The sequence below is a fragment of the Schistocerca gregaria genome, chromosome 1, assembly GCF_023897955.1.
Source record: "Schistocerca gregaria isolate iqSchGreg1 chromosome 1, iqSchGreg1.2, whole genome shotgun sequence".
NCBI classification, from domain to species: domain Eukaryota; kingdom Metazoa; phylum Arthropoda; class Insecta; order Orthoptera; family Acrididae; genus Schistocerca; species Schistocerca gregaria.
The window spans coordinates 196,405,751-196,422,588 of NC_064920.1; the positions used below are offsets into that span (position 1 = coordinate 196,405,751).

General features: G+C 42.9%; 1 pseudogene; it reads right to left on the reverse strand.

Moving 5' to 3' along the window:
• Positions 1-2,246: 2,246 nt before the first annotated feature.
• LOC126289786 (5S ribosomal RNA) lies at positions 2,247-2,364 on the reverse strand (annotated as a pseudogene).
• Positions 2,365-16,838: the final 14,474 nt, after the last annotated feature.

Below are 16,838 nucleotides of genomic sequence, written 5' to 3' on the forward strand. Positions count from 1 at the left end.
GTCCTCAGTGCTACACAACCCGACAACAGGCCACAGCAGTCCACCCACTTCACCGCCGCCCCACAGTGCGCAGTTCGGCCCCCAGTGGGTGTAACAATGTGGCTCGACACTGGGCAAAAAAATTGATCGCGATTGGTTTGGTCAAATGGTCAAATGGCTCTGCCCACTATGGGACTTAACATCTGAGGTCATCAGTCCCCTAGAACTTAGAACTACTTAAGCCTAACTAACCTAAGGACATCACACACATCCATACCCGAGACAGGATTCGAACCTGCGACCGTAGCGGTCGAGCGGTTCCAGACTGAAGCGCCTAGAACGTCTCGGCCACACTGGCCAGAGCGGCTGGTTTGGAGAATATTGTGGACAACTTGAGTGAATGAGGCCACCCAAATCGTCCGACGTGAATCCTATCGAACATTGGTGGCACATAACGGAGAGGTCAGCTCCTGCACAAAATCCACCACCGGCAACACGTTCACAGTTATTGACGGCCCTAGAGGCAGCATAGCTCAAAATTTCTGTGAGGGACTTCCAACGACTTGTGAGTGCGTACACGTTAAGTTGTTGTACCACGCCGGGAGAAAAGGTCCGACACGATATTATGAGGTACCCCATGACTTTTCTCGCCTCATATACTGGGTCGTGAAATGAACTTACTTAGAGAAAGGCAATTAGCACACTGTTAATACAGCGAGGGCTGAGTACACCATCACCGTGATTGTATCTGCGTACGGAGGCTATTAGTAGAATTTCTTTGGCTTTCTTTCGCTAACGCCATAGTCCCGCATCGATCGCAGGGTCAGCGCGGTTTTAACGGATTTGGCAAGGTGAGTTTTAGAGGTGGCCAGATGCCCTTCCTGCCGCCACCCCGTACCCCCAGGGATGGAATCTGTGTACCCCCAGCTGTCTGCGTCTAGTGTAAATCGTGAAATAGTGCGAACGTGTTTCAAATGTCTGCGACGCGTGTAACTGAGGCGGAACGTGGGGACCAGCCCGGTATTCACCTAGCGGGATGTGGGAAACCGCTTAAAAATCACATCCAGGCTGGCCGGCACATCGGCCGTCGTCTTTAATCCGCTGGGAGGATTCGATCCGGAGCCGGCGCGCCCACCCTAGTCCAGGAAGCAGCGTGTTAGCGCTCTCGGCTACCCTCGCGGGTGGAGGCTATTAGTAGAATGTCAGTTGTCAAACCACATTCATCATTCTCGCATGGGCCTAGCGTTTGGCATGGTAGCAGGGAAAAAGTTTCGATATACAACAGAAAATGGGCGATAATTTGGACAGATAACGTTACATTTATGACATGTCGAGGTCGCTGGCTGTGCCGTGTCTTTGAGATCTTCATGACTCTACCTTTTAGCATGCTGCCTGTGTTGATCTGGCCGGCCTCATTGCAGTGGGTGTTTAAAGGCAATCAATGCAAAAGTAAAAGATGACATTCACGAAAGCAACCAAGAGAACGAGTATAAACCCCAGAATAATAATTTCCATGCTGAGAGTATGAATATATATATACAAAGTATAAACAGCTCTAAAAAAAAGTTCACCTACCAAATTCAATGATGGAGGAGTAGCCATATTTGATGATCTTAAAAGGAATCACCATAAAGCCATTCTAGGTATTAAATTAATTTTCCGCTACTACACTAGTCAGAACGCTTTCCAGAGACTGGGATTCGACCAACCCCCACACCTTTCGAACTGAGCTTGCACTGACTTGCATTTATCTGTCAACCAAGCTCGGCTCGACTTGACGCCATCCCAGGTTTGAGCTACTGTTGTTGCGCGATGTGATAGCTCTGTGTAATAAATATCGCACAGTTTAAACCTTCAAATCACCTAAAATTTTAACCATGTACCCTTCACACTATACTGTATACGCCCAATATATAAAAATTCGTCGTTTACTATCCTCACCGGAGTTTCATTGGTCGGCACTGAAGTGTCTCCAGCCCTCGGCGAAATTCTGCTAAAAGTGAGCATCGGCCTGAAAACTTTCAGTGTGCACGTTGATAATAAAGAACCAGATTTATTTTCCTACTGTCAGAGTGAGAGCAATGCGTAGTCGCTTTTGAGACAAATGCACTCCGTCTTCAGGACACAAGGGACCATCCGACCGCCGGGTCATCCTCAGTTGAGAATGCTGGTAGGAGGGGCATGTGGTCTGTACACCGCTCTCCCGGTCGTGAAGATGGTATTCTTTGACCGGAGCCGCTACTGTTCGGTCGAGTAGCCCCGGAAAATGGCAACAGTGCGTGGCAGTCCGGATGGTCACCCATCCAAATGCCGGCCACGTCCGACAGCACTTAACTTCGGTGATCTGACGGGAACCAGTGTATCCACTGCGGCAACGCCGTTGCCGTTTTTACATCTACATCGACATCGACATGTTTACGCCGCAAGCCACCCAACGGTGTGTGGTGGAGGGCACTTTACCTGGCACTGTCATTACCTCCCTTTCCTGTTCCAGTCGCGTATGGTTCGCGGGAAGAACGACTGCCGGAAAGCCCCCGTGCGCGCTCGAATCTCTCTAATTTTACATTCGTGATCTCCTCGGGAGGTATAAGTAGGGGGAAGCAATATATTCGATACCTTATCCAGAAACGAAACCTCTCGAAACCTGGACAGCAAGGTACACAGCGATGCAGAGCGCCTCTCTTGCAGAGTCTGCCACTTGAGTTTGCTAAACATCTCCGTAACCTGTGACGAAACGCGCCGCTCTTCTTTGGATCTTCTCTATCTCCTCTGTTAACCCGACCTGGTACGGATCCCACACTGATGAGCAATACTCAAGTATAGGTCGAACGAGTGTTTTGTAAGCCACCTCCTTTGTTGATGGACTACATTTTCTAAGGACTCTCCCAATTAATCTCAACCTGGCGCAATTAATTTTATATAATCATTCCACTTCAAATCGTTCCGTACGCATACTCACACATATTTTACAGAAGTAACTGCAACCAGTGTTTTTTTTCCGCTATCATATAATCATACAATAAAGGATCCTTCTTTCTATGTATTCGCAATACATGACATTTGTCTATGTTAAGGGTCAGTTGCCACTCCCTGCACAAAGTGCCTATCCGCTGCAGATCTTCCTGCATTTAGCTGCAATTTTCTAATGCTGCAATTTCTCTGTATACTACAGCATCACCCGCGAAAAGCCACATGAAACTTCCGACACTATCTACTAGGTCATTTATAAAGGGTGAGTCACCTAACATTACCGCTGGATATATTTCGTAAACCACATCATGTGCGTCATGAGTCACCTAACATTACCGCTGGATATATTTCGTAAACCACATCATGTGCGTCAGTGAAAAAGACCAATAAAAAAGTGTTAGCATGTGGACGTAATGTGCTGTTCCAGTCTCTTCTGTACCTAAGGTCCATCACCGTTCCCTTTGGATCCCTACGTAATTCGGTGCTTTCCGATACACACGATCGAACAGCGGAGGAGTTGTACTCAAGCGTCAATTTTAGGTTACAATATCTCCAGATTTAATTAACATTTTACAGTGTAAAAAACGGCACTGTATGCGTATTTGTTTATATGTTTAGATGTGCTAACAAAACTAACTGGGTTCCATTTCAAAAACGTAGGTTTGTGTTAAAAAATATACTTCTGTGCATTTTTTTATGGTTTGTATTAACCAATTACACTAGCCCCTCTCATCACGTTTGGTCTGTGGAATCGATTCGTCAGTATTTGATGTGGTTTACGAAATATATCCAGCGCTAACGTTAGGTGACTCGCCCTGTATATATTGTGAAAAGCAATGGCCCCATAACACTCCCCTGTGGCACGCCGGAAGTTACTTTAACGTCTGTAGACGTCTCTCCGTTGAGAACAACATGCTGTGTTCTGTTTGCTAAAAACTCTTCAATCCAGCCACACAGCTGGTCTGATATTCCGTAGGTTCTTCCTTTGTTTATCAGGCGACAGTGCGGAATAGTATCGAACGCCTTCCGGTAGTCAAGGAAAATGGCATCTACATGGGAGCCTGTATCTAATATTTTCTGGGTCTCATGAATCAATAAAGCGAGTTGGGTCTCACACGATCGCTGTTTCCGGAATCCACGTTGATTCCTACAGAGTAGATTCAGGATTTCCAGAAGTGAGTAATAATTCACACTATGTTTCTGTCTTCATTCGTGGAGACGATATAGTCTTGTGAAACCGGATGAATCTTTTCAAAAACTATCTACGACGGACATACAGTATTTAAAGAGACAGTTCAATGTAGAAATAAAACAGCTTGTAAGAGGAACTTTTGTACTTTCATGACTTTAGGTTGACATCACCGGACTGAGCCGATAACAGCTGACAGGTAAAAATTATTTTGCTTATAAGCTCAATATTGTATTTAACTATGGCGTGTCCCCTTAAAGTTTCAGCATCAGCTGTACGACATTCCGCGTTCCGTTTTTTGCTTTCTGAAGGTGAAAAAACGGCTAAAATGTTTTCTCGAATGCTGTTAAGGTATGGTGAAAATTATATGAACTGTGTAAATTTTCATAAATGGGTACAACAGTGTAAAAATTGTCGACTATCAGTGACTGTCATATTTTGGGACGCCCGGAATGTCAACTTTTGCTATTATTTGGAAGACCAGCGTACAACAGTGCCTAGTACTCAAACATGCTGGTGTACAAAGTAAGGCCAGCAATGAGAGAAAAACGTGGCGGACCTCAATGAAAAGGCGTGATATAGCCACTCGACACTGCTCGCCCTCACACCGCCCAGCTGACCCAGGATATCAATAAAAAACTGGACTGGGAGAAACCACCTGATCCTCCCCCGGATTTTCATTTCTCTGGTCCACTCGAGGAGGCATTACTAGGAAAAATGTTCAGCAACAAAGTGCAGATCAGTGAACGTGTTCGAATGTGGCCAAAACAGGCCATAGACTTCTCTGCCAAGGGTATAAAAAAAACTGGCTTAAGGGGGGTAGGACGTCAAACGGGCCGACTTGGAGCAGGAGAGGCACCACAGGACATTTTAATTTCTACTGTCTATACTTTTGCAAATAAATTCATAAAACTTTGTCAGCATGACCAGGAAGGATTTAGGACTCACACTCATAGCAGTGGAAGTTAAAAAACGTAGCAAAACACCTTTTTTTTACATGTAAAATTTCATCATTTTTTCACTTACTAATGGCTGCATTTGTCTCTGTAGGTACACTTTTCTTCCTAAGTAAGAGAGATTCTTCGATGAATTTTGCACAGCATACAAGCAGTACTTACAGGTGTTTGAAACTCTGGAATTTTCCAAATCTATTAAAAACTGCGGTATAAAATGGAAATAATTAACTATAAAATTTGAGTCTTTTCTAAACAAAAAGTTTAAAATGTAACAGTTTATTCATTTCTTCATAAATTAAATAAACCCTAGAGTTTCTTACACATGTAACTATAGTTTGTATGCTGTGCAAAATTCATCGAAGAATCTCTCTTACTTAGGAAGAAAAGTGTACCTACAGCAACAAATACAGCCAGTAGTATGTGAAAAAATGATGAAGTTTCACATGCAAAAAAAAATGTATTTTTTTACGTTTTTGAGCTTCCACTACTATGAGCATGAATCCTGAATCCTTCCTGATCATGCTTTCAAAGTTTTATGAATTTGTTTGTAAATGTATAGGCAGTGGAAATTAAAATGTCGTGTGGTGCCTCTCCTGCTCCAAGTCGGCCCATTTGACGTCCTACCCCCCTTAACTTTGGGTTCAAATGGCCCTGAGCGCTATGGGCCTTAACTGCTGATGTTATCAGTCCCCTAGACCTTAGAACTACTTAAACCTAACTAACTTAAGGATATCACACACATCCATGCCCGAGACAGGATTCGAACCTGCGACCGTAGCGGTCGCACGGTTCCAGACTGTAGCGGCTAGAACCGCTCGTAACTTTGGGATAAGTGTATGAATATTGATGGACAGTATGTGGAGAAGCAGTAAAAGTCTCAGTTTGCAAAGTACTTTTTTTCTACATCAGTTTGCCTGTTTAAGTATTTAATGTCCCTCTTAGACCGACTGCTTGCAATCGACCTTCGATACACAAAAGAAGCGGAGAAATCAATAGAATTGTGTTACAAGTTGTTGGATAGTGTTCCTCATATTGTCCACGAGGCTGTGCGATCTATACGTGACGATGCACCGTCCCACATTGAGTACTTGAGCAGTAAATACCCTCGTTGTTGGAAGGAAGGGAAATCCCTGTCCTAAGGCCAGTACTAAGAAGCGCTTTCAGTATCAGCGTACGTATGTAATGGAGCACTGGGATGGCTGCCTGCTGCAATTCTTACGAGTCTGCTTTCCCAACACTGCATCCATACGTTTCATGCTATTTGTTCGGCGCTTCGTTTACGCGATCGAGCGTTACAATTCTCTGAACACAATGGCTCGACGCTACTGTCCTTTTAAATGATTTGTCTCTGTCCTCCAGCCTCAACTAATTGCCTTGAGCTATTCAGCTCAAGACTGTGCCGTTTTTGCTTATGCGCCCTAGAAACATTGTTTGCACCGATCAGCTTCTGTGAGACACAACAAAAATATAGATGTCGATTAAAAATATACTGCATAAATTACTTGTGTCAACCTTCCATTTCGCTTTTCGCTGTGAAATTACTAAAAGTAACGTTTCCTATGCTTTCGGCTTAAATGTAGAGTCTTTTAATATTTAGCTAACTAAATGCTTCAGCTATTATTTTTCAAAATAAAAAAACCACATTAGTTTCATTTCGACTGGTTGGCGCCACAGTGTATTATGCGTTATCGTTCGATCTCCATTTCGGGGAGTAAAATTTTTCATTGACAGCTGTAGAAAAAATTACGTCAACATTTGAAAAGTTAACAACCCCCTCTTTCTCCATCCCCTAATCATTTCTCTTCCGCTTCCGCGTACCCTCCCTTCCCTTCCCCGTTGGTAAAATTAGGTTTCAGAGACCCGTATATTTGATGCATCTCTCCATGCTAATCTATCCTGTGCAACCTCCTTCATCGCCCAGTACCTACTGCAACCTACATCCTTCTGAATCTGCTTAGTGTATTCATCTCTTGGTCTCCCTCTACGATTTTTACCCTCCACTCTGCCCTCCAAAGCTAAATTTATGATCCCGTGATGCCTCAGACATGTCCTACCAACCGATCCCTTTTTCTAGTCAAGTTGTGCCACAAACTTCTCTTCTCCCCAATCCTATTCAATACCTCCTCATTAGTTATGTGATCTACCCACCTAATCTTCAACATTCTTCTGTAGCACCACATTTCGAAAGCTTCTATTCTCTTCTTGTCCAAACTATTTATTGTCCATGTTTCACTTCCATACAGGGCTACACTCCATACAAATACTTTCAGAAACAACTTCCTGACACTTAAATCTATACTCGATGCTAAGAAATTTCTCATCTTCAGAAACGCTTTCCTTGCCATTGCCAGTCTGCATTTTATATCCTCTCTACTTCGACCATCATCAGTTATTTTGCTCCCCAAATAGCAAAACTCCTTTACTACTTTAAGTGTCTCGTTTCCTAATCTAATTCCCTCAGCATCACCCGACTTAATTAGACTACATTCCATTATCCTCGTTTTGCTTTTGTTGATGTTCATCTTATATACTCCTCTCAAGACACTGTCCATTCCATTCAACTGCTCTTCCAAGTCCTTTGCTGCATCTAACAGAATTACAATGTCATCGGCGAACCTCAAAGTTTTTATTCCTTCTCCATGAATTTTAATACCTACTCCGAATTTTTCTTTTGTTTCCTTTACTGCTTGCTCAATATTCAGATTGAATAACATTGGGGAGAGGCTACAACCCTGTCTCACTCCCTTCCCAACCACTGCTTCCCTTTCATGTCCCTCGACTCTTATAACTGCCATCTGGTTTCTGTACAAATTGTAAATAGCCTTTCGCTCCCTGTATTTTACCCTTGCCACATTTAGAATTTGAAAGAGAGTATTCCAATCAACATTGTCAAAAGCTTTCTCTAACTCTACAAATGCTAGAAACGTAGGTTTGCCTTTCCTTATTGTTTCTTCTAAGATAAGTCGTAAAGTCAGTATTGCCTCACGTGTTACAGTATTTCTACGGAATCCAAACTGATTTTCCCCCAGGTCGGCTTCCACTAGTTTTTCCATTCGTCTGTAAAGAATTCGTGTTAGTATTTTGCAGCTGTGGTTTATTAAACTGATAGTTCGGTAATTATCACATCTGTCAACACCTGCTTTCTTTGGGATTGGAATTATTATATTCTTCTTGGCGTCTGAGGGTATTTCGCCTGTCTAGTACATCTTGCTCACCAGATGGTAGAGTTTTATCAGGTGTGGGTCTCCCAAGGCCGTCAGTAGTTCCAATGGAACGTTGTCTACTCCGGGGGCCTTGTTTCGACTCAGGTCTTTCAGTGCTCTGTCAAACTCTTCACGCAGTATCATATCTCCCATTTCATCTTCATCTACATCCTCTTCCATTTCCATAATATTGTCCTCAAGTACGTCTCCCTTGTATAGACCCTCTAATACTCCTTCCACCTTTCTGCTTTCCCTTCTTTGCTTAGAACTGCGTTTCCATCTGAGCTCTTGATATTCATACAAGTGGCTCTCTTTTCTCCAAAGGTCTCTTAAATTTTCCTGTAGGCAGTATCTATCTTACCCGTAGTGAGATAAGCCTCTACATCCTTACATTTGTCCTCTAGCCATGCCTGCTTAGCCATTTTGCACTTCCTATCGATCTCATTTTTGAGACGTTTGTATTCCTTTTTGCCTGCTTCATTTATTGCATTTTTATATTTTCTCCTTTCATCAATTAAATTCAATATTTCTTCTGTTACCCAAGGATTTCTACTAGCCCTCGTGTTTTTACCTACTAGATCCTCTGCTGCCTTCATTACTTCATCACTCAAAGCTATCCATTCTTCTTCTACTGTATTTCTTTCCCCCATTCCTGTCAATTGTTCCCTTATGCCCTCCCTGAAACTCTGCACAACCTCTGGTTCTTTCAGTTTAACCAGGTCCCATCTCATTAAATTCCCACCTTTTTGCAGTTTCTTCAGTTTTAATCTACAGGTCATAACCAACAGATAGTGATCAGTGTCCACATCTGCCCCTGGAAATGTCTTACAATTTAAAACCTGGTTCCTAAATCTCTGTCTTACCATTATATAATCTATTTGATACTTTTTAGTATCTCTAGCGTTCTTCCATGTATACAACCTTCTTTCATGATTCTTAAACCAAGTGTTAGCTATGATTAAGTTGTGCTCTGTGCAAAATTCTACCAAGCGGGTTCCTCTTTCATTTCTTAGCCCCAATCCATATCCACCTACTACATTTCCTTCTCTCCCTTTTCCTACAGTCGAATTCCAGTCACCCATGACTATTAAATTTTCATCTCCCTTCACTATCTGAATAATTTCTTTTATTTCATCATACATTTCTTCAATTTCTTCGTCATATAAACTTGTAGTACTGTAGTAGGCATGGGCTTTGTGTCTATCTTGGCCACAATAATGCGTTCCCTATGCTATTTGTAGTAGCTTACCCGCATTCCTATTTTCCTGTTCATTATTAAACCTACTCCTGCTTCACCCCTATTTGATTTTGTGTTTATAACCCTGTAGTCACCTGACCAAAAGTCTTGTTCCTCCTGCCACCGAACTTCACTAATTCCCACTATATCTAACTGCAACCTTTCCATTTCCCTTTTTAAATTTTCTAACCCACCTGCCCGATTAAGGGATCTGACATTCCACGCTCCGATCCGTAGAACACCAGTTTTTTTACTCCTGATAACAACATCCTCTTGACTAGTCCCCGCCCGGAGATCCGAATGGGGGACTATTTTACCTCCGGAATATTTTACCCAAAAGGACACCATCATCATTTAATCACACAGTAAAGCTGCATGCCCTCGGAAAAAATTAAGGCCGTAGTTTCCCCTTGCTTTCAGCCGTTCGCAGTACCAACACAGCAAGGCCGTTTTGGTTATTGTTACAAGGCCAGATCAGTCAATCATCCAGACTGTTGCCCTTGCAACTACTGAAAAGGCTGCTGCCCCTCTTCAGGAACCACACGTTTGTCTGGCCTCTCAACAGATACCCCTCCGTTGTGGTTGCACCTACGGCACGGCTATCTGTATCACAGAGACACGCAAGCCTCCCCACCAACAGCAAGGTCCATGGGTTATGGGGGGGGGGGGGGGGGGGGGGGGACGTTTCATTACATTGTCAAAATCTGAATAGTTATTCCATGCTCAAATGTATGCACTAAAAAAGAAATTGCGTTTGACATTCTGTACTGAAATTTCACTTAATTTCCTGATACTAAAAATTAATCTACATATTGTAGCTCAAAATGTACAGTGGAGAAATATTGTGCAGTTACGAAATATTGTACAGTTACGAAATATTGTACAGTTATGAAATATTGTACAGTTAAGAGTAATACAGATGGCAATGGCCTCACTGCAGTAGTTCCCGTCGGATCACACCGAAGTTAAGTGCATTTGGGCTTGGCTAGCAGTTGGACGGGTGAGCATCCGGGTGTGCCGACCGCTGTCGGCAAGCAGAGTGCACTGAGTCGTTGCGTGTCGAATTGAGGAGCTACTTTACTGGTGAGTACTGGTGAGTACTCCGGTCACGAAAGCTGAGGACGGCCGGCAGAGCGATGTCCCGACCATACCACTCCATGTTCGTATTCAGTGGCGCCTATCAGCTGAGAGTGAAGTGGTGGTCGGTTGGTAACGTTGGGATGGAGAGAGAGAGAGTACACTAATACATTATGATTTAAAATTTTATCCGTACAAGGCGCAGATCGTGCAAGAGATGAAGGAGAACAATTTCTATCGGAAAATTATGACAAATATAAAGAGGACAACGGATTTCTGGACAAGCTGTGGACGTCAAATGAGACCTATTTTTATCTCACAGCTTACGTGAATAAGCAGAACTGGACAGTCAACAACCCTAGTGATGTTCATGAACGCCCTTGACATGTCAGCAAGATGACTACAGGGTGCAGTTTCGTTGGGTTGGGGTTGGGTTGTTTGGGGGTAGAGACCAAGCAGCGAGGTCATCGGTCTCATCGGATTAGGAAAGGATGGGGAAGGAAGTCGGCCGTGCCCTTTCAAAGGAACCATCCCAGCATTTGCCTGGAGTGATTTAGGGAAATCACGGAAAACCTGAATCAGGATGGCCAGACGCGGGATTGAAGCGTTGTCCTCCCGAATGCGAGTCCAGTGTCTAACCACTGCGCCACCTCGCTCGGAGCGGTTTCGTCATACGGCGTCACCGGATCTTGCTTTTTCGAAAATGAAGAGCAGACCATAGTTACTATCACTTCGGATTGGTAAGGCGAACGCCGTCTACAGGATGCAATTTTCAGACATTGATAATTTGGCCGTTTGTATGGTTCAATTGCTGTCAATAAATTTTTGTTGGCTTTTTCTAGTGTTTATTGGGTGTTTGAAAAGCTCCAATTTTTCTGTGTCACTCTGTATATTTCACTTTTTTCCCATATTACTTTCGACATTATTTTGGATGTACACAGTTTTCGTGGTGTGTGCACTTTATTCCAAGTATCAAACATTTTATTCTGCTGAATTTGTGATATGTCTGCAGTTTCACAACCACACCTGATACATAAATTGGCAGTGCCTTGTTTCCTCTTCTGAAGGTTCAGGCCGAAGAAATAAGAACGAATATATTGAGAATTCTGTAGAAAACAAAACCAACATATTGATGCACGAAAGTAAAGCTCTTAATCATCTCAAGAGAAACAATAACATAACGGTGACCAAAGTGGGTAAGGGAAACGCTTTAGTTATTATGCACACTAAGGAGGACCACAAGAGTGTGAAACAAATGTTAATTGATCCTATGTACCATAAGCTATGAAACGACCTGACGAAAGGAATCGTATTAGATACGACGGAGATCATTGGGGAGAAGCGTTATTTGACTTGCTCGAATTTTGTCTGCAACAGAGCTATTTTAAATATAAACAAGAATTTTATGAACAATCTCTTGTTTTGCGGATCTCTCTCGTTGTCAGTAGTAGCTGATATTTTTCATAGAACATTTTCAATAACAGGCACGAATTAATGGGCCACTAAAAATATGTTTCAAGTGGCTCTGAGCACAATGGGACTTAACTTCTGAGGTCATCAGTCCCCTAGAACTTAGAACTACTTAAACCTAACTAACCTAAGGACATTACGCACATCCATGCCCGAGGCAGGATTCGAACCTGAACCGTAGCGCCACTAAAACCTTCTTGTTGGCTCTGCCTTGTGGATGACACGTTCGCCATATGCACACAATAACAAAGAAGAAATTTACAGACTCCACAAATTCTTAAATGAGCTCTCCCTAGGGGTACAGGGTAATGTCGCTATCAGTTCCCTTGATGTGTTGGTACTCGTATATTGAAGATCTGCCAACATTCTAAGGCAGAGAGTGTATAAAAAGCTTACTGACACAAATCTACAGGATGAGTCACCTAACATTACCGCTGGATATATTTCGTAAACCACATCAAATACTGACGAATCGATTCCACAGACCGAACGTGAGGAGAGGGGCTAGTGTAATTGGTTAATACAATCCATAAAAAAATGCACGGAAGTATGTTTTTTAACGCAAACCTATGTTTCTTTTAAATGGAACCCCGTTAGTTTTGTTAGCACTTCTGAACATATAAACAAATACGTAATCAGTGCCGTTTGTTGCATTGTAAAATGTTAATTACATCCGGAGATATTGTAACCTAAAGTTGACGCTTGAGTACCACTCCTCCGCTGTTCGATCGTGTGTATCGGAGAGCACCGAATTACGTAGGGATCCAAAGGAAACGGTGATGGACCTTAGGTACAGAAGAGACTGGAACAGCATATTACGTCCACATTCTAACACCTTTTTATTGGTCTTTTTCACTGACGCACATGTACATTACCATGAGGGTTGAGGTACACGTACACACGTGGTTTCCATTTTCAATTACGGAGTGGAATAGAATGTGTCCCGACATGTCAGGCCAATAGATATTCAATGTGGTGGCCATCATGTAACGTGTGTACCGTGATGTGCCTACAACCCCATAGGATATGAAACAACGTATTGTGGCAGTCTGTGGCAACATTACACCAGATGTACTGCGGTGTGTACGACATTCATTACGCCAGAGATTGCAATTGAATGCAGCAAATGATGGACACCACATTGAACATCTATTGGCCTGACATGTCGGGACACATTCTATTCCACTCCGTAATTGAAAATGGAAACCACGTGTGTAGTGTAACTCACCCCTCATGGTAATTTACATGTACGTCACTGAAAAAGACCAATAAAAAGGTGTTAGCATGTGGACGTAATGTGCTGTTCCAGTCTCTTCTGTACCTAAGGTCCATCACCTTTCCCTTTGGATCCCTACGTAATTCGGTGCTCTCCGATACATACAATCGAACAGCGGAGGAGTGGTACTCAAGCGTCAACTTTAGGTTACAATATCTCCGGATGTAATTAACATTTTACAATGCAACAAACGGCATTGATTACGTATTTGTTTATATGTTCAGATGTGCTAACAATATTAACGGGGTCCCATTTAAAAAAACGTAGGTTTGTGTTAAAAAACATACATCCGTGCATTTTTTTTATGGTTTGTATTAACCAATTACACTAGCCCCTCTCATCACGTTCGGTCTGTGGAATCAATTCGTCAGTACTTGATGTGGATTACGAAATATATCCAGCGGTAACGTTAGGTAACTCATCCTGTATATTTATATGCCACTTCCCATCACCATCCAACGAAGAAGCAAGCAGTGCTCAATACTCCGTTCTCATGTGCCTTCTGTACCAATGACAATAAAAGCTTGGAATCAGAATTCGATTTCTTAAAGAAAACTTTGAAGGCCAGCGCATACGATGGTTTGTCCATAGGTCTATCGAACGCAGTATTAATTATACTAACAGAAAGGACGACGAACTGCTTTCTCACTCTGTTGGGTTACCATTCGTTTCTAGAGTTACTGAGCGTATTAGAAGAAGTCTACGGAAATAAGGTATAAAGACTTTATTTTTCTGTCAGAACAAAATATCAGACTTTTACGACGCAGAACGAACGAACCTGATTATGCCACAATGAGGGCATCCATCAGATGACCTGTGGCAGTGGCAGAGTGTGTATAGGCGAAACGGAAAGGACTGTAGAAGAACATACTGAGGAACACGAATGCCACACGCGGTTAAAACAAGGTATAAAATCTGCAGTACGGAAATATCAGGAGAATTACGGCCGTGCCATTGCTTTCAACAACGTACGTATGCTGGCCAACGAAACCAACCTTTATAGACGAAAAGACAGAGACGCGATTGAGTTTTCCAAGAAGGAATGTAACTTCCTTAGAGAAGACTGCTAAAGTCTTCCGGCTTCGTGGCTTCCCCTCCATCAAGGAAGTGAATACACAGTCGCGATGAGGGAGGAATATAAACAACGCCCAATAAGACACCTCTGTGGACAATAGTACAGTAGTTTTGATAAACATTCCATCCTCTCTTCCTCTGGCAGTTTAGCTTCTATCCAATGAGTATGATCCACCAATAGTAGCCGGAAGAATTTTAACCATTAATTCTTAAGCATGAGCGCAGAAAAACGTCCTTTATATCAAGTTACGATAGTCGATCAATGGTAGCCACAGGAATTTTGCCCAGTTACCCCATTTCTTCAGCATTAGCACTGGAAACCACCATTTATAAGAGAACGAGACACTCGTATTCGACAGTGTTCAGATAACTATAAATACCACAATACCCTGAAGAAGATCCCAGCGAAGGGATCTAATCATCGATCGTATGGAAGAAACATGACGCTGCCTAACATCCTAGAAGGTATTACCTTCAGATAATTTATATTGATTTGTTTAACTGTTCCGAAGTGACTGCAACACTTCATAAAGAATAGTTCAAATGGATCTGAGCACTATGTGACTTAATATCTGAGGTCATCAGTCCCGTAGAACCTAGAACTACTTAAAACTAACTAACCTAAGGACATCACACACATCCATGCCCGAGGCAGGATTCCAATCTGCGACCGTTGCAGTCGCGCTGTTCTGGACTGAAGCGTCTAGAACCGGTCGGCCACTCTGGCCGGCACTTCATAAAAATAAAAAGTAAATAAACTAAAAAAATCATACAATGTCCACTTAATTTCGAAGTAGTGTGTAGAACATGAGTATAATACCACTGATTTCTGAATATTTCATCGAACGAAACGGCAGGTTCACTGCTACCAGTCACTGTTATTTATTTCTACATCCCATTATCTAAGGTTTACGTCTACATCATCCGGTAGATTTACGTGGATATATGGGATTAACGTGTTGTTGAGACTTTTGAGTAGCCTGTGGAATTATCTAGTAGAGAAAAACAACACACTATTTCAGTTCACGTCTCCTAGTTCTGAGGAGGTCTTCATACTTTCGCGCTAAATCAATGAAACATATGACTTAAGTACTCGGGAGGAGAAGATGGTCGAAATTCTGACCAAAAATATTCTTGGAAGTGATTAAGTGATTACCAAATAGCACTAATGGCTTTATAATGTTTCATTTCATAATTGGGCCCATAATCAAAGATTCCGCCGTTTACGAAAGCCTCTTTGAAACACAACTCTCCCCATTGCGAGTACGAGAATAAGATAGATCAGATGAGACGAGTCGCCAACGAATTTTTTTGTGAAACTGGTGTCCTTCGTAAACGAATCAATATCTCGTTTTAACTGCATTTTGGCCTCACAAACCTGTAAGAAATTATATATTAAATCAGGGAAAGGAGATCTAATGTCTGAACACAGAACTCACTGGAAGACTACTACAGAATATAGGATCCACATTATCGTGTGTTTTATTATTTGCTGAATTGGAAAGTTAAGTGTAGAAGAGAGCGAATGGCGTGTCCGCTCCCGGCAGCCAGCCGCGGTTCCAGCCACACTTGATCACCTCCAAACCTACCTATTGGTCGATCAGATCGGTTCAAATGGCTCTGATCACTATGGGACTTAACATCTGAGGTCATCAGTCCCCCAGAACCTAGAACTACTTAAACCTAACTAACCTAAGGACAGCACACACATCCATGCCAGAGGCAGGATTCGAACCTGCGACCGTAGCGATCGCGCCGTTCCAGACTGAAGCATCTAGAACCGCTCGGCCACTGCGGCCGGCGATCAGATCGCAAGACGCGTAGTTCGGTAGCGTTACCTCGTGAGTAACACGTGAGTTAAGCTGCTGATGGTTCAACATGTGAGTTTCAGAGTGGTTCTGTCCGGTTCTAGGCAGTAACAGAATGGAATGTAGAAGACTGCACGATTAGGATAAGCTATCGTCGAACGGGAGGAGAGGTAAAACGTTTCTGTGGAACTATGCCAATTGAAGTTATAAAGTCATTGACTCTTTAAGTTTCCAGCCAACCTAGTCTGTAAGCCAAAACCTTCAGAGTTCGATTCTTTCAACTTCTACACAATACTGACATTGAAACCTGGGTGCGAAACTGAACGCTAGACCGAATGGTAGTCATGTCGTCATACACGGTGTCCTCGGACTGAGACACTTACGGCAGGCTGTGGAATTAGCGGCGTTCTGAGAAGGGCACCACGCCCAAGCCGGCGCACACACAGCTCATCAGCCGTAGCAGGCAAGCGGGCAAGGTCGCGGTATCGACGCCGGCGGACGGTGACGAGGTAGCATATGATCGCAGATTTCAGCCATCACTGACAACACGTTTACGATAACGATCTGCACTTTCTGACAATGGCAAAAGTCTCTGAAAT